This window comes from Macaca thibetana, chromosome 6, assembly GCF_024542745.1.
Source record: "Macaca thibetana thibetana isolate TM-01 chromosome 6, ASM2454274v1, whole genome shotgun sequence".
Lineage (NCBI taxonomy): Eukaryota > Metazoa > Chordata > Mammalia > Primates > Cercopithecidae > Macaca > Macaca thibetana.
This window is the reverse complement of record NC_065583.1, coordinates 46,402,952-46,429,594: the sequence shown is the minus strand read 5'-3', so window position 1 is coordinate 46,429,594 and position 26,643 is coordinate 46,402,952. Positions and strand designations below refer to the sequence as shown.

At 43.3% G+C, this 26,643-nt stretch overlaps 1 protein-coding gene across 1 annotated transcript in view; it reads right to left on the bottom strand.

Moving 5' to 3' along the window:
• SAR1B (secretion associated Ras related GTPase 1B) overlaps nucleotides 1-26,643 on the bottom strand; it is a 1,003,791-nt gene that overhangs the window by 642,250 nt on the left and 334,898 nt on the right. The gene's annotated exons all lie outside the window — the stretch shown is intronic.

The following is a 26,643-nucleotide window of genomic DNA, read 5'->3' as shown; positions in this document are numbered from 1 at the left end:
TGCCAGCTTTTGGAAGCATCATGATGTTTTGGCTTTATCTGCTGCTGCACTGCAGTTCTCCTGCAATTTCCTCGCTCAATCAGGGAATCCAATTGGCCCAACTCAGAGGTCCATGATAGCCCGTAGATTGGTGCCACAGGTAGCAGATGGGAGGGGAAACATACAAAACATGTTGTCAGTGGGCCAGGGGTGGGGCAGGCAGGTGGTGGCCATGATCAATAGAGATCTCTGTTGAGGCAGAATCTTCTAAGAAGCTGAAACCTGGCAGAGGCATCTCCATCAGGGAGAGCTGGCCGGGTAGTCATGTGCAGGCAGGGAAACAGAACTAGAAAACTTGGAGATTCATGTGCTAGAGTCCTCATTTCCATTTCAAGCATGAAGTCAGAGACTCTATGTGGATGCAGAGGGGCTCTTGGGCCTTCTCACAGCCATAGATATGGTTCCTTCTTTGTGCATCCCAGAGTTTAGGGTGCTGGGAGAGTAATGGCAGGTTTGGAGATTACTTAGCTCTCTTGGTCTTCTTGTTTTAAGGAATTTTCCTGACAGAGTTTCCTAATCTGAGCACTGCTGTAAAGCTTCAGGGGCTTAGGAATCTTTTGACATTGAATAAGTGTTGTGCTGTATGAGCTTTTCTGGGGAGAGGGGTCCATGCCTCTATTAGCTTCTTCCGGGGGCCCCTGGCCCCAGGCATGTGACAAGGCGCTGCTTCCTGGAACATTTGAGTTGCACTAGTTTCTTGTGTCCTCAACCACAGTGAGCTCTGTGGAGCAAATGGCCTTGCTTGGTTTCATCAAAGGAATGCGGAGGTGTCTTCAGAGTCTTTGTCCTCCCTGGTCACTTTCCTGGTGGCTGCTGTTGCCATAGGCAAGTTCTGGGGGAGGTTGCCATCAGAAAAAGGTATGCAAGACAAGTGCGCAGGGCTGCGTTTTATGCATGTGCCAAGAGAAGAGTCTCTTGTCTTTGCCTCTTTTGGTGTTGGCACTTGGCTTAGAAGAGCACAGAAACCTGGGCCCAGAAGTGTTTCTGCCTTCCTCTTCCTGGGCTTCCACAAGAGTGCCCCTGGGGTCAGGGGAGCCGCGAGAGCCTCTTGGAGTGTGTGACTGCAGAGTAAAGAACCTCCTTTAGTTTTGTGGCCCTTGGAGGCAGGGGCTGTGGAATGACTCAAGCTGGCATAGGCTCATATCCAGAATATTCCCCTTGTGGCTTCCTGCCTAGGTCAAGGCCAAGCTTCCTGGGCTTTAAGGGGCTCTCTTAAGAGATCAGACCCAGCAGTGAATGCCTGCTTCACCCTCTCTGGAGCAGCTGTCATACAAGGTATTAGTTGTGTGCCAAAAAGGTTCTGACGGAGACACGCCAATGGCCTTGGTTAGAATGCCGGAAAACATTCATCCCGGTGGTGGCTGTGGTGCTGACAGTGGGTACCGTCACCCTCCTGCAGTCTGGGCTTCATGTGGACATGTGTGCACTATTTATGTGGCTAATAGGCTTCCTTACTGAGGGCAACGTTTACATGCCATAAAAAGTCCATTAGCTGAATTTAAGCTTCTCCAGAGATCATGGGACCTAATCTGTACTTGGCATTTGACGTGGAGGGAATTGAAAATCCCAAGGACCCTTTCTGCTGGTCTGTTGCTGGGATCGAAGAGAGAACTTCGCTGAAGGCATGAATAGGTGAATGGATGTATTAGGTGAGCGGGTGAGAGGACAATGTCATTGGGGCCAACTGCTTGTCTCACAAGGCTATGAATAGAAGTGAGGCTATTTTTGGATAGGTATTCAGTAAACAGCCTTTTATTTTTAATGCCAAGTGGCACAAAGTTAGCCATGGTAACAAGACAGTTTTGTTATTTTTGAAGATTAAAGTGTTTTAAAATGCCATTCCCTGTTTTTAAATCAATGGTTTGAAAGCTTTTTTGTTTTTACTCTTCAGCTAAAGACTTCGCCAGGCTGAGAAGCAGTACCAGTTGACCTTTTCCCGCTTGCACATCCTAAGCCTGAGTTTAAGATTGTCTCTGCACTCAGGCAGCGTCCTTTGGCCCATCTGAAAGTGGGCCAGTTCTGCTGGCTCCTCTCCTTTCTGGGAAGGTCACGCAAGTCCCTGAGCCAAGATGAACAGAAGGTTTGTCTGAGTCAATATCTCTACTGCATGCCTGGGCCTAGCAGAGCTTATGTTGGGTCGGTAGTGCAACCTTCGAGGCCTGAATTGAGGACCCCCCGGTCCAGCAAACAGCACAGCATGAGATTCCGGGGGGCCATGAAATGACACCCTAGATTATGAGATGCAGAGAAGTGCTATGGGAAAACAGACCCGCACACACAGACACACACACACACAGACACTTTAGAACCGGTGGGTCCTGAGCTTGAATCCTGGCTCTGCCACTCACTAGCTGCATGAGCCTGGTCAAGTGCCATGACTCTCCCGAACCTCAATATGCTCACCTGTCAGATGGGGATGATGATACGCATGCTGCCTGGGTGGCTCTGAGTGCTTCATGACGATAATGAGTGTTAAGTGCCATATAAAGCACAGATACTTGAGAGCAAGATCCTAACAGTCTGACTTTGGATCTTGCACTACCACTCACAGGACCCTGAAGCTCAGAGAGATCGAGTGACTTGCATGGTTTTCTGTATACATGAGTATGCCTTCCCTTCCCTCCTAGTCACATCCCGCATCACAGGTGGTGGATGAGCCTGTCAGTGGTAATGATGGATCCTGTGATCAGTCCTGTCCTCTTGCCAGCCGGGCCAGAGGGAACACCCCACGGGCGTGGGTGCTGACCAGCCCTGTCTGCACACTGGGGCTGTAATGATTTCAAGACCGTCCCCCTCACCTCAGGTTTGAGGAATTTGGAGCAGAAGGGATGTAGGGAGCACTCCCTTGCCGTGGCAGTCCCAGGAGTCCACCCCAGCCTCCTGATCACTAGCAGGCCTCAAGACTAGCCAGGCTGTGGAGCTCAGCCTGACCCTGACCTTGGACCCTGAACTCCACTGGTGCCCTGTGTCATGCACAGCCCCGTCAGAGCCGGCTCCCTGGGCTGAGGGGCTGCTCTGTGCTCCTCTGAGTCCCTGGCCGAGCGTACCGAATTATGTAATGCTGCTGAGCCAACATTTACGCGTCGCAGCCAATTTGCCGGCCTAGAGTTACACTGTGCAGATGCTCTGCCTTACGGCTTGCTTTTGTCTCGGAGGCCGTAAGCAGATAGCATAACCCCGCTTACCATTAGACGTTTCGCAAATCATCTAGGCTCGAGCGTGCTGCAGCCAGACAGTTCATTTATGCTGCGAAGGGTATGATTTGTAAAGTAATAAATTTCCCATCTTTCTGCCAGCAATAAAGTACAGCAAGCAGGCGAGGCCAAAGCCCTCCAAAAATATACTGGCTCCCAGCGAGACCTGGAAGAGAGCTCTTTCTGGTTCTGCTTCTCTCTGTTCCTGAATTCACTGAATTCTGGGAAGTCAGGTTTGGGCCATAAATCCCCCTACCATCTGGGTGACCCTGGGACCCAGCACAGATGTGTTACTAGCATGGGTAATTGGCCCCTACCATGACACAGTTATCACTTCTGGATCTCTCTCGGTTCTGGCATTAGAAGAAGGCCTTGCTGGACATCATTCAGATTGGGATGGAAGGTTGTTGACTGTCTCACCCCTATTTGTGGCTATGTGTCTGTGCTTGGGACCCAGGCAAGGCTCTTTCTCCTGTGAAGTTAGCGGCCTACAGTGATGGGTGTGTGTGTGCTGGTGGGAGCTCCTCTTGGTCTCCCGTGATGGCTGCAAGGGCAAGTATTTGGTCAGCCCAAAGGGTTCTGTGTTGTGAAGGTGGCTGCTCTGAGCAGAAGGTCAAGGACAGGCACAGAATGAGCCTTAGGAGTCTGGGTCCCAATTTCCTTGTTGGAGGAGGCTCAGTGGATGGTGGACACTTGTCACCAGCAGATGCTTCCTTAGAAGCAGGAGTTGTCAAGGAGCCCCTGGAGTTTCAGCCCAAAGTGGCAGCTCTGGTCTGGGACACTGATGGGCAAACAGGTGGCTTGGAGTCCCCAGTTTTCACCAGGCCTTTGTTCTTGCCCCCTTCTTCTGTTTAGAGGGGCCGCGCTCTGTCTCTGACCTCTGTCGAAGATGGTGGTGAGGCCTCGCGCAGCTCCCACTCTCTGCTGGTGGGAGCTATCACTGTTTCCTCTGTGGGAAAGATGGGCCTGAAAATGACAAAAAGCCTCACATTTAGCTCTGATGGTTTCCTCTGGCCCTCACCTTCTTAATTTTCATATTTTCTCTCTTTTTTTCCTCTTCCTTCTCCTTCTCTTCCACATCTGCCTCCACTTCTTTCACCTTTGATATTTGCTAAAATTTTGTCCCGTTTAAAAATTACATAATGTTTAAGGACTAGATAAAAGTAGGAAAAGGAAGTTAAAGTGAAATGGCTCAAACACAGTCACTGTGACTGTTGTGTTCTATTATTTCTAGGCTGAGGTTTTCCAACTGAGCTGTGGGGGCCCCAGGAAGGGACATCCCCCTTCACTTACGGCAGCCCTGCCATCACCTGTGGACACAGAGCCTCTTCTAGAGCTCTTTGTCCTAAGTGGGGTGGGTAGATAGAGTCTCCTTCCTACTGTCGCAAGGACAGTCTGCTTTTTATAAAGTTGTTCCCAGCATCAGAGGCCAGCTCCAGTGGCAGGAAGGAAGGAAGGCAGAGCCCCAGGAATGTCCCTGCCCTGACTTAGCTCCCACAGCCTCTTTGATTCTGCTGTCTACACCCCAGTTCCTCCACCAAACAGTCTCACCCAGGTCTTGGCTCAGGCCCCTCACTCAGCTCCAGCATTCACTGTGTGTTGATCTCAGTTTGCTGGGGGGTGTGGGGGAGTTATTAGTTACTGCCTGATAGGATTGTGAGGATTAAAGGAGATGATCTGGCAGGCAGAAGGTTTTAGCAAATGTTGGCCAACAATGCAGGTTCAATGTATGCATCGGGCACAGGGCCATCTTGTTGCTCAATCCAAAGGTGCCCATACATGTCAGTGTATGTGACCTTCCCTGACCCTATTGGGCAGTGCACAGCCTTTGTCCTGTATGTGGCAGTCATGTAGGTGATGTTTCCAGGCCTGGGACTAGAAAATGAGGGTCCAGGAGAGAAGTTTTTTTTGGAGAGGTAGGGGAGTCCAGTGTGGGGGTTAAAGTGGAAGACTCAATTCTTTTGCTCTGCGGGGGAGAACAAGGTTGGCAGGGCAGGGTGACTTAGGCCACAGGGAGGAAGCTGCTTATTAGAGTCTTTAGCTCTTTGGAGAAAGATGAGGACCAGAAGCTGAAAGTGTGGTCAGGACCTGTTGGCCAAAAGACCAGAGGAGAAAGGCTGCAGAGAAAGAAAAGTTGCCGTGGGTTACCAGGAAGGAAAACCTGAAACTGGTGCTGAGGCTCTAGGGAGCAGTTGTCCCAGGAAGGAGACCCTGGACCAAACTGCCCTTTCCTGCCATAACTGCAGGGGTGTCCGGAGTTCAGGTCTGGGTGCAAAGGGGAGGGTAGGTGGGGACTGGCAGAGGATTCCCTGAACTCTGTAGGACATCACGGGTCATTCTCTCTCCAGTGAAAGGGCAAATGCTTGTTGAGCAGGTACAATGCATTAGGGACTATGTGAGGAACTTGATGTGTATTAGCTCTTGTAATCCTTAGGACAGCCCTGTAAGCAGGCATTAGAATGGGGAAACTGAGACTCAGAGGTGTTACATGACTTGCCCAAGTTTTCCTAGCTAGGAAGGAAAGAGAAATAGGATTCCAACTACTTTCAACACTTCCCTCTAGACTGTAAGCAACATGGGGGCAGAGAATGGCTAGTCCTGCTCTCTGCTGGCTCCTCTGGTGTGTTTGTCAAGGTGCCTGGCACACAGCAGGACTGCGCAAGTGTGTGGTTGAGCCCAGGTCTACGTGTTTCTAAGCCCATGCAAGGTCTTTGAAGGTTCCCCTGAGCTCTTCTTTCTGCCCTGTGGCAGCCCCCTCACCTTCCCTGGAAAGTACTGCTTGGTGGGGGGAGGTCTCGGGTTGACAACACCCTGCCGCCAGCTCACTAGCCCCTTTAGGCCCCGAAGAAACTATTGAGTAATGCATTTTGCTTGGGTTTTGATGATTCGTGATTCATGCTTGTGAGGAAGGCAACGGAGTGACTCATGCTGATTTAATAAGCCTAGGAATATTCCTGAGAAGTAGCTGATAAAGTGCCGGCTGGCAGCCCACTCCCCCGTGGCTGCCAGCGCCAAGTGCTCAGAAATCACCAGGTTAAACAAGTCTGCAGAAAATTCAATCTTCCCGGCATGATTTTCCTTATTTGAGCTAATAGTATGAGGCGCCTTTCTCCTGGCACTGGGAAGTACACCAGCCTTGCCGTCTTCCCTGGGAGCATGGGGGAGAAGGAGAGCAAATGCCTTACATTTAGCAGATGCACTAGGAACTGCTAGGACCTCCCAAGGTTTACCTTGTGCCCTTGGAACCAGCAGCTCCACCCCAAGAGAAGCCAGCCCTGTGTCCTAGTGCCGGAATGATGGGGTAATGTGAGCCAGCTGCCCCTTCTCCACAGGGTACTGAGAACGAGGCCAGACAGCAGCTGCCCTGGCCTCTCGGCCGGCCGTGTCAGGACTAACACACCTGGGTTGGGCCCACTGGGGTCAGGTTACTCACGGTAAACAGGGGCAGGTGGAGTGTGGTGGCCCAGAGGAGCAGGCCAAGGTGGCAGGAGATGGGTCATTTCAAATGGCTCACCAGCAGCCCAGGGGATCCCTGACATCTAGCAGGTATTGACATTGGGATTAACCCTGTGGGTGGATGGTTCCATGCTGGTTCCTCATGTGCCTCTGCGTCACAGTGCTCAGGCAAGAGGGCTAGAGAAAAAAATCAGGGGTGCACCCAACTTGGTCAGTATCTGTGCAGGGATCCTGTTATGGTTGGCAGTCCCTTGCTTTGAAGCTCTGATTCCTTTCAGAAGCTCCTGAAGTTCACAGGAGCAGGTGGGGGTGGATAGGTCACTGGGAAAGGGCAGACCCTGTTCAAAGATAAGATACTTCCTAAATCTGGTCTCCTCTCTAAGTTCTTTGGTGTCCCCCCACCCCCATATGTGTTGAGCCCCTTGTGGCATGTTAAGCTCAGTGCTGGGACCAGCCAGGGGAACAAGGGTTCTGCATTCATGAGTATGAGACTGTTTACAGTGCAGCCTCTCCTCCCACTTTCCTCTCTTCTCCCTTCCTCCTATGCATCTATCCATCCAAAAAATGCTATTATGATAACACACATAAAGCATTTAAAATTATGATCAGCTCCATAATTGCTAGTGTTTATTTCATAATTAATATTATTAGGTCAGATGTTGTGGCTCACACCTGTAATACCAGTACTTTGGGAGGCCGAGGTGGGAGGATCGCCTGAGGTCAGGAATTCGAGACCAGCCTGGCCAACATGGCAAAACCCCATCTCTATTAAAACTAGAAAAATTAGCCGGGTGTGGTGGTGCGTGCCTGTAATCTCAGCTACTCTAGAGGCTGGGCATGAGAATCGCTTGTACCCAGGAGGCAGAGGTTGCGGTGAGCTGAGATCATGCCACTGCACTCTAGCCTGGGTGACAGAGCAGACTTTGTCTCAAAAAATAAATAAGTAAAAAATGTTTATTGCTGTTATTTAACATCTCTTGCATGCCAGGCAAAGAAAGGTGAATACTGATGCAAATTGGTGAGTGTGTTATGTGAGAGCTAGAAATCCTAGGGCTGGTCAAGCCTCACCCCTCATGCTGCAGATAGGAATACTGAGGCCTAGAAAGAGGTGAAGAGGTTGATGGGAGTCTCATAGGGAGGGCATGGCTAGGCCAAGCCTGGAACTCAGGGCTCCCTCTGCCATGGCATGCAGCTGTCATGCTGGGATGGGGTGGTCCGAGGAGGCTTCCTGGAGGAGGTGGGTTTTAAGATGAGCTTTGGGATAAGAGTAGGAATTAGATCAGCAGGAGAGGAGGAGCAAGAAAGGGCAGAGCACAGCAGCCCAGAATGGTGTGGAGGAGGGAACCACAAGGGGAGAAAGGTCAGGAGAGACTGGGTGGGAGGCACCAGAGCCATCTCTGTAGCATCTTTTGATGGGTCCTGCAAAGGCCTCACTGCTCCCACATCCTGCACTCTGCCACTGCCATCAGGTACTTCCTCCCGGCTTGTGCAGATCAGATGGTGGCCCTGGGGCCCGAGGCTCCATCTGCTTGTCGCCTCAGCCCTCATGCTCAGTGGGGACTCATGGGTCCAGGCTGGAAGTCACAGGCCAGGCATCCATGCTGAATGCATCTCTCCTGGGAGAGCAAACCCATTCAGTCATAATTTGCCATTAACCCCTTATATTAGTTTATTGGCCTGCTGCAACAAGTTGCCACATACCAGGTGGCTTAAAACAACAGAAATTTATTCTCTCAGAGTTCTGGAAGCCAGAAATTCAAAACCTTGGTGTTGGCAGGGTTGACTCCTTCGGGAGGATGTGAGGGGGGATCTGTCCTGCTTCGCTCGTGGCTTCTGGAGGCTGCTGGCAGTCCTTGGCACACTGTGGCTTATGGCTACGTAACTCTGGTTTCTGCCTCTCTCTTCATATGGTCTCCTCCTCTGTGACATCTCGTCTTTTTATAAAGACACTTGTCATCAGGTTTAGGAATGAGTCAACCTGGTTTTCACCCTGAGATCTTTAACTTAATTATATCTGCAAAGACTTATTTTTCCAAATAAGTTCATGCTCATGGGTCCTGGGTGGACATATCCTGGTGGGTGGGGGAGGGGGGCACACCACTTTCACTACACCCCTGGAGCAGTGTGACAGTGTGCCCTTGGGAGATGAGGCACAAGGGAACTTTTGTTGAGATAAGAGGATAAGTCTGGGTGAGACATTGCACTGGGGGTCTTGGGCAAATTTCCAGAAGTGTTTGGGCCTTGGCTGTAGAGGCTTTTCTGAGACTGAAGACTCAGGGACCAGTTCTGAAGTGATGATCAGGGCTTGTTGATAGGCTCCACCATGTTGGGGATGGACCTCTGTGCCCATGGTCCACTTGGGGGCTCATCCAGGGCAGTGCTATCCAGCAGAACCTTCTGTGGTGATAGAAATGTTCTTTAGATCTGAGCTGTGCAACACAGTGGCTCCTACTCCTGTGTGTCTATTGAGCTTTTGAAATACCCACTCTGGCTAGTGCAACTGAGGGACTAGATTTTTTACTTCTATTTAATTTTAATTTTAACTTAGATAGGACTACGGGACTAGTGGCTTCTGTATTGAGCATCACAGCTCCAAAGTGTCTTGATTTCACCCCTTCTCCTTGTCTGTTTTTCATTTCACTATCAAAAATGTAATTTAACACAAGAACTGAAATTGTTCTTTTGTTTTTTTATGTACATAATGCTTACAGTTTTAACTTTTGGCTTAGAGACAGAGGCCAGATGGAGCTGACCGGTTTTAGACCCAGTACAAGAAAGCATGGCCTCCTCCTGGAGTGAAATGGAAAAGAGCAGTGTTTTCCTGTGGACAGTGCTGTGGCTCATGGTTGCCTGGTAGTTAAGCAGCAGAAGCAGCTGGAGAGGCTGCAGTAAAATCTACAGTCACTGGCAGCAAGGAGGTTGCTGGCAAGGTTTCTTAGAGTCAGAAAGAAGGGATGAGAACCCATGTCCACATCCCTGGGCCTTGTTTGGAAGTCTATGAGTTTGGGGTTCTTTGCTGTTTATCATGGTTTCTGGGAAGCCACAGGTGAAATTTGGGTCTCATAAAGCAATTTTTCCCCAAATTACTCCTTGTATTCCTGCTTCCACAGATGGATATTGTATACTATCTTGCTTTAGAGTGAGGATATTTATTTTTGCACACTGTTTAGACATGATCTTAAACAACACTTCATTTATTTACACGTTGGCATGTTTTTGACCCTTCTGGATGAAAAATAAAGTGTTTGCCTGAGAGCAGAAAATCTCCAATGAGGCGGCTCTTCATAGGGTGATGGGATCTTCATGGACTTAAACTATATGGGCTTTAAGCTGAAGCTCATCTCCTTTTCCTTGCTTCTTCCTGGCAAACCAGCCACAGTAGCATCAAGACTCAAAGCACCTGCCTCTGTGCTCATGCTGCATGGGCACCCATGTGTCCAGGCTAGAAGTCACAGGCTAGGAAGAGGAGGAGGTTCTGGGCCTCAGACTCTGCTAATGCAGGCAGATCAGGCCTATTTTAGATAGGGATTTGTAGAGGTGTCTGCTGCTCAGGGTCATGCTAGCACTGCACTGTGTACATGTAAGACACAAATTAGGGATTTAGAGGCGCGGAGGCTGCTGAGTGTTGCTAGGCAACCTTTCAGCTGGGCCTGGAGGTAACACAATCTCTGGGAGCAGCCTGGTAGGAAAGCCTCCTAAGGACAAAACTGAACTTTAAAAACAGTGTCTTCTGCAACTGCACCTGCCTCGCTTGCCTCTAGAAAGGGTGGGGGCAGGTCAGCAGAGCCATGCTGTTATATAAGCTGCTTGGGGGAATTGTGCATCCATGGATTCTTTATTTGTTATGTCTTCTTTTCCTTATGTATTTATTTATATCCCACCTTGTACAAGAGAGGATCTGTGGTCGCTTTCAGAAACACAGATGCTGCAGCAGGACAAACATTAAATAAGAAGAACCTGGGGCAAATGGAAAGGAAGCGTAAGAAAATAGGAGTGTTGTTGGTCACTCAGCAAGGATATTGAGGATTTACCATGTGCTTGGCTCTGTAGGTACAGCAGTGAACAGAAAAACAGTCATGGTTCCTGCCCTCCTGGAGCTTACAGTCTAACAAGAAAGGTGCAGGGGTAGGGTGGGGGAGGCAGGAAGAAAGGCCATCATGGATCCAGTGCTTTTGTTGGGGGTAGGCTGCAAATTAGACTGTGAGTCTCCTGGTGGCCAAAGCAAGAGGTGACTACAATTATGAGGGGTTGGTTGTGTTATCAGTGTTGTGTTGGTAACAGTACAGCAACAGTAGCTTCACCCTACTGTCCTGGGTATGCAGATCATGACACACGTGCCGCCAGGCCCTGTGCAGAGATGCTCCCTTCTCTCCTGCTTCGCTGTCAGCCTCCCTTTGGCACCAGCCTCCTGATTGGGTTCATGTCATCCATGAACTGGTGGCCATCCCTCAAGTGAAGGGCTTGGGTGCTCTTGGGCCCAGCCAGTCCCAGAACTCTTCCCTGCAACCTCCCACTCATATCCTAGGCCAGACTGTTCTCTCTTTCTAGAATGCCATTTATCTCTGTTGTCTCTGTCTTCTGTCCTTGCCCATTTAGGGCCCTTTACAGTTTTTAATGTGCCCTTTACTGATAGCATTTTATTTGCTTCTTCCAGTAATATGGTTTGATTCTGTGTCCCCACCCAAATCTCATCTTGAATTGTAATGCCCATGTGTTAAGGGAGGAACCTGTAATCCCCACATGTCCCAGGGTGGAGGGGAAGTGATTGGATTATGGGGGCAGTTTCCCCCATACCATTCTCATGATAGTGAGTGAATTCTCATGAGATCGGATGATTTTATAAATGGTAGTTTTCCCTGCACTCTCACATGCTTTCTCTCCCCTGCTGCCATGTAAGACATGCCTGCTTCCCCTTCCACCATGATTGTAAGTTTCCGGAGGCCTCCCCAGCCATGCAGAACTGTGAGTTAATTAAACTTCTTCTTCTTCTTTTTTTTTTTTTTTTAATAAATTACTCAGTCTTGGGGAGTGTCTTTATAGCAATGTGAGAACGGACTAATACATCCAGCAACCCTGATGAGCTAGCTGTGATCTTAGTCATTTACAGCAAGAGGAAGCAGAGGCACAGCCTGGCCTGGGTTTGCCTGAGGTTCCACAGCTTCCTGACCGCACTTGACTCCTATATTTGGCTTCATCAGATTTGGCATATATGACTTTGCTTATATAGTGGGCATGTAGCTTGCTTATAGACTCGGGAAGAGCCTAATCCTTCTGCTTCTGGCATCTCTCTGGGAGGCAGGCCAGAATTTTATTACCCCTTGCATGATCAGGCCAGGGTCATCCCTTCATCCCATGGATATGAGTATCTGAGGTCTCATTCTCCCAAGGCAGTCCTTTGGTTTGTCTGTCTGTCTGCTCATTTGTTCATTCAGCAAATACGTCTTGAGCATGCCAGGCACTGTGTACTAATCACCCACCATCCTTGCCCTCAAGGAGCTCACAGTTTAGTTGAAGAAGGATCCACACAGGTGAGATGACAGTGCAGAGTAAAGAAAGTGTGAGTGTGAGTTAGGGTATTAGTCAACAGCAGCACTGGGTGCTTAGGGTGACAGGAGGTCTGGGATCAAGACATATGGAATGGTTGTAAGATCTGGACAAATTTAGCCTATTGGTGTTTTTATTTCTGCTGCTGTTGCTTAACACTCTAACTCTCACACCTTCTTTATGCTGCACTCTAATCTCACATGTGCTGATCCTTCTTCTAACTGGGCAAAGTTCACTTTAAAGTGCAGGGGCATCGAATGCCATATACCCTTGTATGAGTTACCCGTAGAAGCAAGAAAGGCCTTACCTCCTGTATTCTTGAAAGCATTCTTCTATTAATGCAACCTTAATTTGCAGCAGCCTGGTGGTATAAGAGACAGCCTTTATAGGTATGCCTGCATTGTAAGCCTCTTATACAAGAGGAGACTTCTTGGGGCACTTGGAGACATAGGGCCCACTTTTCCCTGAGGATTGTTGAAGAAATCTTGTTTAAGAACATGAGGGCAAGTGCCTTGTGCGTGTCCCATTAATGAATGCTGCCCCACTCTCAGGTTACATAGCAGTGGTCTTGGATGGATTTCAATGTTTTGATCCCTCTTTAAAGAAAGCAACCGCAGCTATCCCAATTAGGAATTTGGAAATACCCTTGTGCAGCCGTTGGGGTGGGCGTTGATTGGGCCATTGTGTTATCATTCCACGCATCTCCCAGAGATAGAGACCTGCATAAGTAAAACCATATTTCTGTTCTTTACGATCCAAGGTACCAATCCCAGGACTATGGGGCAGACTCAGGAGGCAGCACATGGGGAACATTCTCAGACTTGGTAAGTAGCTGGCCCGCTGATAGAGGAGATTAAGGTGCTTTTGATCTCTTCTCCCCTAATGACAATGTCTCTAGTTTTAAAAATGACTTGGGGAAATCTTTCTTTGAACAGTCAAGAGGCTGCTTCAAAAAGAGCTCACCCTGTTTCTAGACAATGTGTCTGGAAAATTATGCTGCTGAATTGTAAATGGAGTTAGATGAATTTTCCCTTCTGTCCCCTTAAAATCATGACTTCGTCCTTTAGATGCATTAGCTGATGACCCACAGTGCACCAAGGCTCCCCACTTTCTCCTGGAGTCGGGCCACCTGTCAAGGCTCCAGCCCCTCAGAGGTTTGCTCTGGACAGTCACATCTGTCTGCATTTGCCTGAGGAGTCGTCTGTATGCTTTAGGGCATTGCTTTGCTGCCATACTCTGCAACCTCCATCCAAACTTTGCCCTCCGCCTGTTATGTTGAGCAGGTAGCCTGGGGAGAGGGACCTCCTGAAGGCAGCAGAATGATGTAAAGGCATTCTGGTGAGATTAAGTCTGGAAGCAGCAATTCCTTGTGCAAGATGTGTGAGGAAAAAAAAAAATATGTGAGTGTTGCTTTGGCCCTGAATGCATGGAGAGCTATATGAATTAGTTAGAACTCAGATGTCAAATCATCAATGAAAGAAAATCTGGCTTAAGTAAACATTTAACCCCTTACTCATGTCTTCATGACATGGAGATTAAAAGTGTGAACTTTAATGTAGACTGCATGGGTTCAAGTCCCAGTGTCTCCAATTACTAGCTGTGTGGTCTTGGGCAAGTCGTTTAATTTTTCTGAGCATAAATTTCCTCACCTAGAAAGCAGCATCTAGCTCAATGAATTTTGAGAAATGAAATAATGCATAAATAAAACACCTGCTTTATCTGCTGTGTGCCCTACCAAATTTTGTTGTTGCTTTGTAATTATAATTATTCGAATGTTATTCTAATCCTTGACTGATTGTTCACAAGCTTTTTACCTTACTTAACTGTGACTAAGCTCCTCGTGCAAGGAGCTATGGGACAAAGAGGGAAGGATGAGATTTCATTTCAATTTCATTAGAAAAGAATAAATGCACAAAAAGTAAAAGTGTGTTTTGAAGCATATAAATTTATACCAAAAGAGAGAGATGATTATTAATATTCATATTTAGTGAGAGCTTCCACATAGAATATCAAAATGCAAGAGAATATTGCTTCCACCCTAACAGTAAAACAAACCAGACAGTTTATAAAATCACATATTTTAAAGTCTGCCCTGAGGACACAAGGTAACCTAGTGAACTAAAATCAAAAGAATGGCAGCCCCTCCAAAGAAATTACGCTGGGCAGAGCAGCAGGAGGAGGAGGTAACCATCAGAGATAGTAATAAGAAAACAACTGAAATTGTAATCATGTTTTAAGAGCCAAGTATGGGCTAGCATAACGGTTTAGAATTATTGTAAGCTGCAGACACAAGGGGTGTCTCACTCTTGTCCTTTGGCTTCCCCTGAGAGCTTACACAAAAAATTTGGGGGCAGAGTAAAAGGATAGACAACTCTTTGTGGTGCAGGTCCTGCCTGTCTGTAGCAAGAGAACTAATAAAATCCCTCCCATGCTCCTGACCTTTTGTGAGTAAGAGGCAGAGGTTATCTGCCACTGGAAGTTCTGGGAGGTGCATACCCGAGGTAGAGGTATACACAAGGCCTGCCCAACACTAAGGCTAGGGCAGGGAAACCAAGAGAAACCCTCATGGACCATGCATGGGCAAGAGTCAGTGGTTATCTGCTGCTGAGAAAGGGGCAGAAAACCAGGTCTTACTCAGGATCTTGCACTGAGTATAAGGCAGCTGTTCTCTACCACTGGGTGAAGGCCAGAAACCGACCCAAGCTCAAGGTTCTGCACTGAGTGTGAGATAATGTCATGTGAGGAAGAGAGAGGAGAGCTAAGAGTGATCCTCTCTAAGGCCCAGGTATGTAGGGCTGCCTAAATAAATCCTTCTGAATGGTGGGCCTTGTGTTAGGCATCAGACAGTAGTATAACAGTAGGAGAGGGGCAGGAATGTTGAGAGACCTCTTCTACAGTGCAGAGCCTGCTGAAGTCTAAGGTGGTACAGGAGAATTGAGAGAAACTCTATTACACTAGGCTTCATGCTAAGTGGGAGACAGCAATAGTCCACCAGTAAGAGAATCTGAAGATTGTAGTGCATTGAATGTAACTAAAACAATAGCAAAGTGCAAACCCAGCTCAAATACAGATTAGATAGTAAGCTTCCCGCATTAACAGACTGATAGAGGAAGACAATTCTCCATCTTTTGATGTATTTGCCTCATTGCTACTATTTTTTACATACAATGTGTTGCATTCAATATAAACTTACCAAACACATACACACCCCCAAGCAAACAAATGAACAATGATATGATCGCTTGTCAAGACACAACATAGTCAATAGAACCAGACCAAAGCTGGCCCAAATGTTGCAATTATCAGACAGGGACTGTAAAGTAGCTAAGATAAATATGCTGCAGGATCCAGTGTGGAAAAGGTAGGCACCATGGGGATTTTCAGCAGAGGTATGAAAACTATATAAAAAAAGATCTAAATAGAAATGCTAAAAAATGAAAAAAATGATGTTAGACATGAAAAATTCTGTCAATGAAATTATTAGAAAATTGGACACAGGAGAAAAAAACTTAAAGATACATCAATAGAAATGATCCAATCTGAAACAAAAAGAAAAAAGAATGAAAAAAAATAGTATCTGAGTTCTATGGTATAATATCAAATGTCTTATATATAATTAGAGTCCTAGAAGAAGAAGGTGAGAGAGAACATGACAGAAAAAATATTCAAAGATAAAAGAATAAAACATTTCCCAAAACTAAAGGGTAAATATAAGCCTTACCAAGAAGCTTAGAGAATCCCAAGCGGAATCAGTCGAATTGCTGAAAACAAAGGATAAAGTATGTCAGTTTCGGCTTGCTACAGGAAAAAACAAAAGATCTTGTCAACCTATAATTCTATATCCAATAAAAATATCATTCAAAAATAAAAGTGAATTGAAGACATTTTCAAGCTGACAAAACCAGAAAGAAGCCATCTCTAGGAGATGCTAAAAAGAGTTCTGTAGGCTGAAAGAAAATGATTTCAGATGGAAACCTGGTCCTACAGGAAGAACTTGCATGAATGGAAAACATCAGAAAGAGTGAATAGGTCTATATATAAAAAGTAGTTTTAAAACTTTTTAAAGATAATTGGCCATTTAAAGTAAAAATAACAAAGGAACATGGAGATTAATAGTATTTTAGAATGAAAGTGATAACATAAAGGGATGGGGGAACTGTAAAGTGCTCATGAAGTAATAGAATATTTTTTTGAAAGCAAACTGTAATGAATTAAAGATAAAGATTGCAGTCAGTAGAAAAATCACTAAAAATAATTCAAAGAGGCATGACTAAAATGTCAGTAGAGGAGCTAAAATGAAATACTAAGAATATATTTCATCCTAAAAATAATAGGAACATAAAAACAAAGAGCGTAAAAGATAAAAACCAAACCAAAATTTGGTTTAAAATCAAAATAGATAATTGCATTAAATATAAAGAGATTGATCTTCCCAATTAAAAGGCAGAAATTGTCAGACTGGATAAAAATGCAAGACTCAACTATGGAAATACACTTTAAATATAAAGACACAAACAGGTTGAAAGTAAAGTATTTGAAAAAGATAACCTGCAAATACTGTGCGTAAGAAAACAGGTGAAACTAATATCAGGTGAAGTAGACTTCAAGTTGACAAAAAGATATCAGAAACATATTATCATGGTATTAAGGGCTTAATTAATCAAGACCACATAAAAATCCCCAAAGTTTTTATACCTAATATCAAAGTTCCAACATACATGAAGCAAAAATGGATAAAATTAAAGGACACTATACATATACAATAATAGCTGAAGAATTTAATATACCCTCTCTCAGTAATTAATACACTGAAAAATTAGTTGAGTGTATGGAAGATTTGAACAACACTGCTGATAACCTGATCTAATTGACATTTTTAGATTACTCCACCCAACAGAAGCAAAACACACATATTTCTCTAATGCATGTGAAGCATTTCTCAAAAGAGATCATGAACTGGATCATAAAACAAGTCTCAATAAACTTCTTAGATTGAATTTCTAAGTATATTCTCTGAACACAATCAAATGTAAAGTGGAAATCAATAACAACAAGATACCTAGAAAAATTATTTGAATGTTTGGAAATTAAACAACACATGATTAAATAAACCATGAGTCACAGAAGAAATGAGGGAATTTAGAAAATATTTTAAATTTAATGATAAAGAAAATATTTTGATAATGAAAATCAAAATTTGATAATAATGAAAATAAAAATCTTTGGCATACACAAAATTTAAAGGGAAATGTACAGCTTTAAATGCTCGTATTAGAAAATAAGAAAGGTATAAAATCAATGAACTTTGCTTCCACCTTAAAAAGCTAAAAGAGATGAGTTAACCATAATCAGAGTAGAAAGCAATAAAACAGGAGACAAAAAATCGAGAAAATCAGCAAAAACTGAAATTGGTTTGCTAAAAAGATTAATAAAATTGATAAACACCTAGGAAAACTACTGAAGATAAAAAGTCAGAAGATACAAATTACCAATATCAAGAATAAAAGAAGAGACATCACTAAATAGCCTACAGACCTTAAAAGGATAGTGTAGTCATATTATAAATAACTTTATGCCAATTAATTCAACGATTTGGATGAAAGGGACAAATTCCTTGAAAAACATAACAAAATGGACCCAAGAAGAAATAGGAAACATAAACCCTATATTCATTAAATAAATTGGGTTTGTAATTTAAAAAACTTTCCACAAACAGAAATCTAGGCCCAGCTAGTTTCTCTGGCAAATTGTTTCAAATATTTAAGGAAGAAATAATATCAATTCGACACCAACTCTTTCAGAAAATAGAGTGTTAGTGAATACTTTCCAACACATTCTATGAGGCTGGAATTACCTTGATACCAAAATCATACAAGGAAATTAGAGAAAAGAAAGTTATAAACCAAAGTTTTCTCATTATCATGACTAAATCTTTGATGATAAAAATCCTTAACAAAATATTAACAAATTCCCATAATATAAAGAAAAAGATAAAGTAGGGTTTATCTCAGGAATGTAAGGTTGTATAACATTTAAAAAAGCAATATAATTTACCACATTAACTTATTAAAGGAGAAAAATTATAAGGTCATTTTGATGTAGAAAAAGAAACTGATAAATCCCAACATCCATTCTGGATAAGAACTCTCAGCAAACTAAGAATGAAGAAACTTTTTTCAATCTGCCAAATAACATCTACAAAAAAATCTATGGCTGACATACTTATTGGTGATTGAATGCCTTCCTCCACAGATTGGAGACAAGGCAAGGAGGTCTCTCTTACAACTTATCTTCAGCATTTAACTTGGAGTCTTAGACAAAGCAATAATATAAGAAAAAGAAATAAAGGATATATAGATTGGGAAGGAAGATATAGAATTGTCTTACAAGTGACATGATTTCGTACAGAGAAATTCCTAAGGAATTCTTAACTTTAAAAAAATTATTTTAATTTTTGTGGGTATATAGTAGGTGTATATATTTATGGGGTACATGAGATGTTTTGGTACAGGCATACAATGCATAATCCTATAAAATGGGGTATCCATCCCATTGAGCATTTATCCTTTGTGTTACAAACAATCCAATTATACTCTTTTAGTTATTTTTAAATGTACAATTAAATTATTATTGATTATAGTCACCCTCTTGTGTTATCCAATACTAAGTCTTGTTCATTCTAACAATTTTTGGTACCCATTAACCATCTTCACTTCCCCCTACCCTCCCACTACTCTTCTCAGCCTCTGTTAACCATCTCTGTACTCTCTATCTCCATGAATTCAATTGTTTTTATTTTGAGATCCCACAAATAAGTGAAAACATTCAATGTGTGTCTTTCTGTGCCTGGCTTATTTCAGTTAGTGTAATGATTTCCAGTTCCATTCATGTCATGTTGTTGCAAATGACAGAATCTCATTCCTTTTTTTTATGATTGAATACTACTGTACCACATTTTCTTTAGCTACTCATCTGTTGATGGACACTTATGTTGCTTCCAAATGTTGGCTATGGTGAACAGTGCTGCAACAAACATGGGAATGCAAATATCTATTTGATATACTGATTACTTTCTTTTGGGTATATACACCCAGCAGTGGGATTGCTGGATCATATGGTAGTTCCATTTTTAGTTTCCTTGAGGAACCTCCAAACTGTTCTCCATAGTGGTTGTACTAATTTACATTCCCACCAACAGTGTATAAGAGTTCCCTTTTCTCTACATCCTTGCCAGCATTTGTTACTGCCTGTCTTTTGGATATAAGCCATTTTAACTGGGGTTAGATGCTATCTCATTGTAGTGTCAATTTGCATTTCTCTGATAATCAATGATGTTGAACACTTTTTCATATGACTATTTGCCATGTGTATGTCTTCTTTTGAGAAATGTCTGTTCAGGTCTTTTGCGCATTTTAAAAGCAGATTATTAGAATTTTTCCTATAGAGTTGTTTGAACTGCCTATATATTCTGGCTATTAATCTCTTGTTAGAGAGTAGTTTGCAAGTATTTTCTCCCATCTGTGAGTTGTCTTCTCACTTTGTTGATTGTTTCCTTTGCTGTGCAGAAGTTTTCTTAACTATAAAGTTTGTCCATTTTTATTTTGGTTGCCTGTGCTTGTGGTGTATTATTCAAGAAATTTTTGCCCTGACCAATGTCCTGAGGAGTTTCCCCAGTGTTTTCTTGTAGTAGTTCCATAGTTTGAGGTTTTAAATTTAAGTCTTTAATCTATTTTGATTTTATTTTTGTATATGGCAAAAGATAGGGGTCTTGTTTCATTCTTCTGCATATGGATATCAATTTTCCCAGCACCGTTTATTGAAAAGACTGTCGTCTTCGTTTAAGTTCTTGACACCTTTGTCAAAAATGAGTTCTCTGTAGGTGTGTGGATTTGCTTCTGGGTTCTCTATTCTGTTCCATTGGTTTATTTGTCTGTTTTTATGCCAGTACCATGCTGTTTTAGTTATGGTAGCTCTGTGGTATAATTTGAAGTCAGGTAACATGACTCCTCTAGTTTTATTCTTTTTGCTCAGGATAGTTTTGTGATTCCATATACATTTTAGAATTGTTTTTTCTGTTTCTGTAAAGAATGCCATTGGTATTTTGATAGAGATTGCATTGAATCTGTAGATTGCTTTGGGTTTCCTAAGGGATTAAAAAATAAGTAGAACTAATAATTTATTTTTGCAGTGTTGCAGGATATAATTAAATTATAATTCCATATGTTAGCAATGAAAAATTAACAACGAAAATGTTAAAGTAGTAATTGTAGCATAAAAATTCAGCTACTTAAAGATACATTTAATGAAAGATATAAAAGACTGGAAACTATATAACATTGATGAGAGAAATTAAAGACCTAAATAAATTAAGAGATATATCATGTTTATGAATTAGAAGACTCAACATTAAGATGTCAATTCTCCCAAACTGAGCAATCCTAAATAAAATCCCAGCAAGCTTTTATCTTGGACAAAGTAATTTTAAAATTTATATGAAAAGGCAAAGGACCTAGAATAGCCAAAACAATATTGAAAAAGTAGAACAAATTTGGACTATTTACCCTACTTGACTACAAGACTGACAACATAACTACACAAATCAACACAATGTGGTATGGATGAAAGGATGGGTTAATAGATAAATGGAACAAAATAGAGTCCATGCATAGACTCAAGATATATGGGAAAGTGATTTTTGACAAGGGTGCCAAGGAAATTCAGTAGTGAAGGAAAATCTTTTCAACAAATGGTACAGAAACAACTAGATATTAATTTGAAAAAAATCTTTGTTCTTGCCTCTAATAATATAGAAAAATCAGTTCAATATGGGTCATTGATCTAAATGTAAACACTAAAGTGATAAAATTACTAGAAAAAAAACAGAGTATTTTTGTAACCTTGAGGTAGCAAAGACTTCTTAAAGAAATCATGGAAAGTACAGGCCATAAAAGCAAAACTTGATAAATTGGGTTTCAACAAAATTAAATCTTTCTGCTTATCAAAGACACTGTTAAAACAAATGAATAGGCAAGCCACAGATTTCTCAACACACGTCTGACAAAAGACTTCCATTTGGAATACATGGAGAATTCCTGCAAATCAATGATAAAAAGACAAACGATGTAATTAAAAATGGCAAAACAACTTGAATAGAAATATCATTAAAGAAGATATACAAATGGCCAATACACACATGAAAAAGTTTTGAATACCAACCACTAGATATCGGGGAAATGCAAATTAAAATTATAGTTAGTTACCACTAGGTATCAACTAGAAGTTGGTTAAAGTGAAAAAAACTGATGACACTAGAAGTGGGAGAGGGTGTGGAGGAACTGGAACTCTTATGCATTGTTGGTGGGAGTGTCAAATGGTATAACCAATTTGAAAAACTAATACTTCCTTTAAAAGTTAAAAATACACTTACCTATAGCCAGCATTTCTATTCCTAGGTATTTATATGAGAGAAATGAAAATATATTTCCACAAAGGTCCTTGTATAAGAATGTTCACAGCAGTTTCATTCATAAAAATCAAAAACTGGCAAACAGCCCAGTTGTCCATGAGTGAGGAATGGATAAACACACTGTGGTTTAGTCAGCAATGGGATACCATGCAGTATAATAGAATGAACGACTAATACCATCATGGATGAATCTCAGACATATGATGAGTGACGTAAGCTGCCTATGAAAATGTGCATACTATGGGATCCATTTATAAGAAAATCCAAAATAGGAAAAACTAACCTACGATGATAGAACTAAAACCAGTGGTTGATTCTGGGGGTGGGAGATTGTCTGGGAAGTGTGAGAAATGTCCTGTGTCTTTACGTGTATTCATCAAAACTGTTTGAACAGAACACTTAAGACCTGAGCACTTTATATAAATTATACTTTTATTAAAAAAAGTGAGATAAAAGTGATTTATTTCACTGGACTTCAAATCACAATTAACAAATTTGAAGTTGCTACACTTAATATAACCTGACGATATAACTATCATAGTATGATGGACCATGCTAGGATAAAAGTATTAGAAGTCTAATTTGAAATATTGAATGAAGGCTACATGTAAATAAATCTATTCTCCAGCAGCACCTGTTCTCAAAACCAAATCTGCCCATTTAGCCTAAGCTTTCAGGGCAGGTAAGGATTGGGCCCCTGCCTGCCTTGTGGCACATGGGTAGGGTGTCCCTCTGGGCTATGGGGCAGCAGTCACAGCCGTAGCCACGGATACAAGCCTCAATGGTATCTGTTAATTATCTGCTTCTAAATCTGGAGTTTATGAAATGCTCTTCACTAGACTTCAAAAGATAGGAGTCATCCCGGTTATCTATTCAAGAGCCCAGCTTATCCCTCTCTCTGTCTGTGACATCAAAGACTTAGTTTCATTGCAAAATCGTCTGGCACGATGGCGTCAGGTCGGCTCCCCTTTGGAAGGGTTTGGAACACAATGATGAATCAGAGCTCCTCCGAGAAGCACCTGACCCACCCGCTGTCCTCCACATAGGCTCGGCCCAGGGAGACCTGGCCAGAGGCCTCGCTGATGTGGACGCGGGGTTCATTTGGCTTGGCTCTGCTTGGTTTTGGAGCAAAGCTCTCCTGCTTACCTATAGGGAAAAGACCTCTCAATCTAGGCCTGGGAGAGTAGGGTTTATTTGCTTGCCTTTTTTTTTTTTTTGGTCACTGGTAATAATTTTTGGGGGTGGTGTGGGGGATGAAACTATACACCTTTCTTAAACTGCTGGAGCATGACCAGGAAGAGTCAGTTTTGATTCTGGTCTTTCTTTTTTTTTTTCATCCTTTTATTTGAATGCCACGAGGACATTTCCCTATCAGGTTGTTAGGTGAGAATCTATTTCTGTTTTTTTCTGCTTTCCTTGTTTTCCTTGCTAGAATACATTTTGTTCTCCTAAAGTAATACAAATATTAATGTGTATACAGGTTTTTTGAACTAAGGATATTAGTTGAATTTATTTGCTGACAAAAATGGAACGAATGGTCACTTCCCAATTGTTTCTCTACTCCCTGGTAATTTTAGAAGTTAAAATGCTGTGTTGTTACTTCCCAGGCTAACAATTCTCATCTCACTAAATCATGCCACAGATGTGAAGTTTCAGTTTAATTTGAATCCTGGTACTATGCTTACGGAGGTAAATGAAGACCCTGGCTTTGTAAATCTTGTTTTTCCACTTTTATTTTTAAGTGTAGCTAGATACAAAGTTTACGTCCATTTAGCTGACCTTTTCAATAGTAAGAGCTGTTTTATAAGGCAGCAGAAGTGAAAGTTATCAGTACGGCTGGGTAATGTAAAGTATTTATGAATGAACGTGCAAAAAACAATCTGGGGGCGTAAAATGTGGGGCTGGGCTCGAGCAGACCCGCTTGTGACTTGAGCCCTTCTTTGCAGTAAAGCATAATTCATGCTGCTGTTAGCCCTTAAAACAGGAAATAATATACCCATTTAACTTAATCACAATTTATATTACATGTGCATATTTCTAAACAAATGTTGTAGATGGAGGGTTTGGTAGCAATAATATTTATGAATTACACTTTTAGTTAGCAAAGGAAATGTGTGACCTCTTACATTTGGTTTGACATTTGAATTTGGTGTTCAGTGTATTTGACAGGAGTGATGGATTCTCATTAGCTCAATGTATAAACAGGAAATGCTTCCTCGGTGAATAGTTATTAATGTAGGACATCCCTGAATTTGAATTTTCAGTTGCTTATTCTGGTCCAGACTGTGACATTTATTTAATTTCTTTCTTAAAAAAAAAAAGAAATGCATGGCATTAATTTTGTTTATAGCAAACCTGAACAACATATGAATGCCAAGCTCTGAAAAACAGAAAATTGTTCACGAGTAGGGTGGCAGGCGAGGCTGTTGAAGGCTCAGATGAAGGGAGCAGCCCTGGCTGCAGACAGCCCCCAAGTGGACTCACAGTTGCTTGCCTTAATTTCTAACTAAGATAACCTATAGGAATTAGAACATGACGTGGGGGCAGATTTGAGTAAGCTCATACTTAACCTTTACCCGCAGCAGGATTAAAGCAGTTCGTGCAAAACGGGATCAGAGCAAATTTGCAATGTAGCTTGTGACAGCAATTTTATTTTGAGTTTTCTGCACTAACTTGGTACTCTGTGACAATACCAAAAAAACAGGATCCGGGGTGTGGGAAAGCGAGAAGCGTCTGACTTCTAATCAGAATGAGGAGAAACCAGGCCAGTTGGCTGCCGTCCACCATGGGCCCCGGCCTGTCCCCAGCCCCTTCTGAGTAAAGCTTAGAATCTAATTAGAAGTCAGTTAGAAACCCGGAAAGTGAAGCTGGCAGGCCCTTAATCTGAATTTCAGGTCTTCAGAGAAGGAAAGTAGCGTTTTTATTGTTGGAGGTCAAAGTTTAAATTTAGTTTATATCAGATTACCAAAATATGCTTTCGGTAAGGTTAGATTCTCATGCTTGGAGAGAGTGGGTCTGTAATGAAAGCAAACAGGGCGAGAAATAATCCCATTACAGATGAACTCTTCACTTGAACCTCAAACATTTGGGAACCATAATAACACCATCTCGGCAGGAAGATAAAGGCTGGACAGGCAGGAGCTGGGAAGGAACCTCCCGACCACCCGGTTGAACATGATCCCTTCCCACCCCGGCACGCCTGGGCCTGGCTTGATCTTAGAGCACTTAGGTAAATGACGTCTTTATTAATTAGATTTTCTTTCTGCCTCCTCTGCTACAGTTTAAGCCCCGAAAGTTAGGGATTTTTGTCTCTTTTCTTCACTGCTACCTCCTCACTGTGGAGATCACAGCCTGGCTCATAGAAAGCACTTGCTAAATATCTGCTGAATGAATGAAGAGATCTTGGTACCTCTGAGCAGAAAGCAAACATTTTTAAAACCAAAGATTTTGAAACGAAGGGAGAGAGCCAGTCCCTTGGTGTTCTGGGAGAAGCAGTGAGTGCTTCAGAAGGAAGAATGAGCCGTCACTCTCGTGGGTTCTGGGAGGGAAGCCACACGTCTCAGACTGGGGACTGCCAGCTCGGAGTCCGTGAGCAGATTTTCCTTGCGTGGGGCTTAATGCTGAGTGGACACTCAACACTCTGGTGTTGAGCTAGAATTTATAAGGGGGTGGGTTGGATGAGCCCTTTATTGTATGCCTGGGAGCTCCTGTCTGTCCTTCTTGCACCCTGTTAGGACAGTGAAGTGGCGTAGGCTGAGCAGGATTATGTGAATACCTCCAGTTGTGAACTGGAGATGGGGACGGAGCTGGGGGCATGATTCTCCTGGGGATTTGCAAGGAGGCCTGCCCACCTCCTGTTTAGGAATGAACAGTCTGAAGGCTGAGAGATGGGACTGGCAGGAAGGGATGAGTCTCACTTCAGGGCCAGCCTTGCTGTTCCTGAGCAATCTCAGATCAAAACCCCACCAAGATATTCCTGGGCTTGAAACACATAAACTGCCACGCTTTTCACTAAGGAAGTGCTTGTGGGAAAACTGCCCTCTTTCCTTGTTCCTCCTTTAGAAATCACATGTGAAATAGACTGCTTGCTTGTGCCTCCAGTGAAAATAATTTGCAAACTCTCCCCTCTCCTCCTTCCTCATGGAAAATATAACACATAGCCTGCCCTCTTCCGTAGTTCAAATACTCTCTTAAGAATATTGCTGTGGGTCACTCTTTTCTTTTGGTCCCTAAAAACAAAACATTGTTTATCAGTCTTGTAACCCCCAGATTCCACTTCTTACTTCCCAGACCCTGGTGGTAGTATCCCTCTGCCGGAGACCAAAGAGAAAAGTCAGAGGTTTCAGCTGCAAAGACCAACTCTCTCAACAGACATTAATTCAGTGTGTGTTCCCTGAGCACCCACTCTGGCCAGGCATTGGACGTAGAAGAGCGAGCAGACACATGTGGTTGCTGCTCTCCGGGAACTTTAATACCTGGGATGATAGCAACTGACTGTGTGTTTTGGTGGGGGTGAATTGACCTGGAGTTGGGGGTGGCTGTGGGAACTGACCGTGGCTGGGCCCCAGCGTGAATACTGTTCCTGTGACCCTAGAAGTGAGTCTTTCAGGCTTGCGCTTCCCTGGTGGGGCTCCCAGACATGCAGAGAGCCTGCCTTTGGCTCAGCATTTCGGGGCAGAGGGAGGTCTGATTGTGAATCATTCCCTAGAGAACCAGTCCCTTAAAGGGAAACCAAAAGAAGTCCCTTGCAGAGGCGGTTTTCAGACTGATGTGCAAACTCTTTTTACCAGTGCCACCTTCTGAAGAGTAGGAAGTTTGCCAGGCAGAGCTTGGGAAGCATTATTGAGCATCTGCTGTGTGCCAGGCCCTTCCTTAGGCCCTTGGCTTCTCCTTACCTCATTCAGATCCAGAGATCTTTTGTTTATGCCGTCATTATCTCTTGCA